This window comes from Macadamia integrifolia, unplaced genomic scaffold (genome assembly GCF_013358625.1).
Source record: "Macadamia integrifolia cultivar HAES 741 unplaced genomic scaffold, SCU_Mint_v3 scaffold264, whole genome shotgun sequence".
NCBI lineage: Eukaryota > Viridiplantae > Streptophyta > Magnoliopsida > Proteales > Proteaceae > Macadamia > Macadamia integrifolia.
This window is the reverse complement of record NW_024868851.1, coordinates 353,747-356,451: the sequence shown is the minus strand read 5'-3', so window position 1 is coordinate 356,451 and position 2,705 is coordinate 353,747. Positions and strand designations below refer to the sequence as shown.

Here is a 2,705-nt window from a genome sequence, read left to right as displayed (position 1 = left end):
GCTTTCACTAAAACCCTGAACCCGGAATACCAAAATCCCACAATATCTCAATCCCATTCACAGAGAAGCAAAAGATAAAACCCACAACAGCGTAATCTAACAGAAAGGGCGAGCGGATACAAGCTGTAGAAAGCTTCCAAAGTACACGAAAAGGATTAAAGCAAAATAAATACAACAGAAGCACAAAGAGGGTCGATGAAAGTCGACCATGAACCCTAAGAAGTTCCAAGTGAGTGGGATTCGCTTACGAGGTTTTACGAAAAGAGCTCTCTACAGGTGATAATGGCTGATTCGCCGTACGGGGTGGTGACAGGAGACCGCAGACGATGAGAAACCCAACAGCTTCTGTTTTGTTTCCAAGGGTTTACGGAGAGAGAGAGAGCAGAAGATAGGGAGAGCTGCGCGCCTAAGATTAGGTGATGTAGCCTCGAGACGAATAGGGCTGTATTGACATGTTAGCCCCTAGCGTTTCTAGTGATTAAATGAACCCCCCACCAATTCATCCTACCTATTGAGGCTCTAGATCCACTATCCCAATATTACCAATAGGTGTGGCAACCGGTCAGGTTGGGCCAGTCTCAATTGGGTTTAGTCGGGCTTGGTCAAATTCTAGGGTTACACCATGAACATCTATTTAGTTAAATGGATCTAGCTAGGGTGGACATGGTACGATTTATAGTCAGGCAATTAGTCTTGAGCTATAACCGTGCTACCATAAACAAGCCTTAGCCAGGCTACGGACTTGTTTATTCCTAAACGGACATTAAATGAATCTTCCCTCTGTCGATGTGATAGTCGAAGTACTCAACTGATAAGCTTATTCCACTAAAACCATAGTTCTGCCTCAAGTGTATGCAAACTCACCATTAATTCACCACCACAATTATATAAATTTCATTTTAAATTTAATTTTCTATCAAAAGTCGCTTATTCATCTTGAAAATTGGAATAAACCCACTTGACCAAATCTAGTTAGATTTTTGCTTTACTATTCAATTTTATTAGTGGCAAAATGGGGATTTCAAATAGTATTAAAAGGGTCGGGCTAGGTCGGGCTAGGTGGTTGCATCATGTATTATCTATTTATAAATGTGTTGAGCTCAAACACGACACATTTACTAATCGGGTAGGTCCAAGTCATGACAAAACATGTCAAGCTCAATCGAACCTACCGATGCGGGCCTGGAATTAACACCTCTAAATCTCAATACGTGTTGGCCAAAGTGGGCCCACTTAACATCTGAGTCATTTTTATTTGTCCACGTCATGGTGGATGGAAGTGAGATCACTTAACAATTGATTCATAGAACTGAAAGTTGTGTCTTTCCAATTGAATCCCTTATTTTTATCCGCGAAACGTTTGTTAAGCGACTGGCATGGAGAGCTCACCAATAACAAAGGCAGAATTCAAAAGAAACGAGATGAGCATATGGTTTTTTTTTTTTTTTCCAATGACATCTTATTTTTCGTTGCTATAAAAAAAGATATATATTATTTTAGTGGAATTCAACGTTATGATTGCAGGACAAGATGTGAGAGTCTTGGCTATAAGTATGTGAAAAGGACTCAAGAAAACTCATAGTTGGGATGGACAATGCAAACCAATTGGACATACTCTTTCTTATATGCATAAAAACAATAATTTCTCTTATTAAATCCTTTTTATATTGGTCATCATCCGAAAAAAAGAACATGAAGAAGGACAAACAAACACTTTGTACTTAAGGGATGCAATGAGAGAAAGGGATGAGGTCCTATTGTGCCCTAGCCAAGATTTTAAACATTAGTGTCGAGATTTTTTTTCTTTCTTAGATAAGAGAATCTCTAAGCAGTAGGCTGCAAAATGGTTGTGTAGATAGGAGGAAGGGAGGTCATTTCATGTGAAAAAAAAAAAAAGAATATCTGCCGGTGGCTTTAAGATACTTTCCCTTTCTTAAAATCCAAAAAAGGGGGAAGGGGGGGGGGGGGCAAGAGATTGCTTTATGGTCACATGGCCATGCACCTGTGCAGGGGCAATGAGAGTGCATATTGGAGCATTAATATGGATGAAATTCTTAATTTCATGGGGGCAAGGATGTAGTTATGCCAACTCATGTGTTTGTGTCCAAGATTAACCAAAAATATAAAATCCAAGATATGAATGTTTCAAGTGGTAGAAGCAATTAATTAGGATGTTAAGCATGGAGACGTCAACAAGGATTCTCAATGAATTCATATCATTATAAAAAATGAATGCAGATAAATAATTTTTTCATATAGCAATTGCACCTAGCAAATAATTGAAGAAGAAAATGGATAAAAAAAGTTTCACCTAAACGAATGGATGAAAGATACCAAGGTAGTATTCAAGCCTGAGAGCATTATACATGCAACGTACGCCCTCTAATATAAGCTAATATTTGTATTATATTCATATCAAGGACATCTAATGCATAGTTTTTTTCTTATAGTTTTCAAATTGATCTCATCAATTCCAATAAAATCTATACATAGGTTAGCAACAGATATTAGAAGGAAGCAACCTTACTTGCTTAAGCAACCCTTCTCATAATTGAAGTAGTAACATTAAATTATGTTACGCAACACCCATGCGTCTACTGTGAAATTATTCAACGTACATTACCCCACACACAAGCTCTGATACCAAACTATAAATGACCATATTATATCAAACTATAAGTGAATAAATTGGATTGAATAGTCTT

The 2,705-nt window shown here is 37.6% G+C and overlaps 1 protein-coding gene across 1 annotated transcript in view; it reads right to left on the bottom strand.

Annotated features, from left to right (window-relative positions):
• LOC122066936 (flowering locus K homology domain-like) overlaps window positions 1–437 on the bottom strand; it is a 12,895-nt gene extending 12,458 nt beyond the window's left edge. The window contains exon 1 of the mRNA XM_042630772.1: window positions 249–437. The gene's annotated coding sequence lies outside the window, so the exon portion shown is untranslated. The remainder of the gene's footprint in view (window positions 1–248) is intronic.
• Window positions 438–2,705: the final 2,268 nt, after the last annotated feature.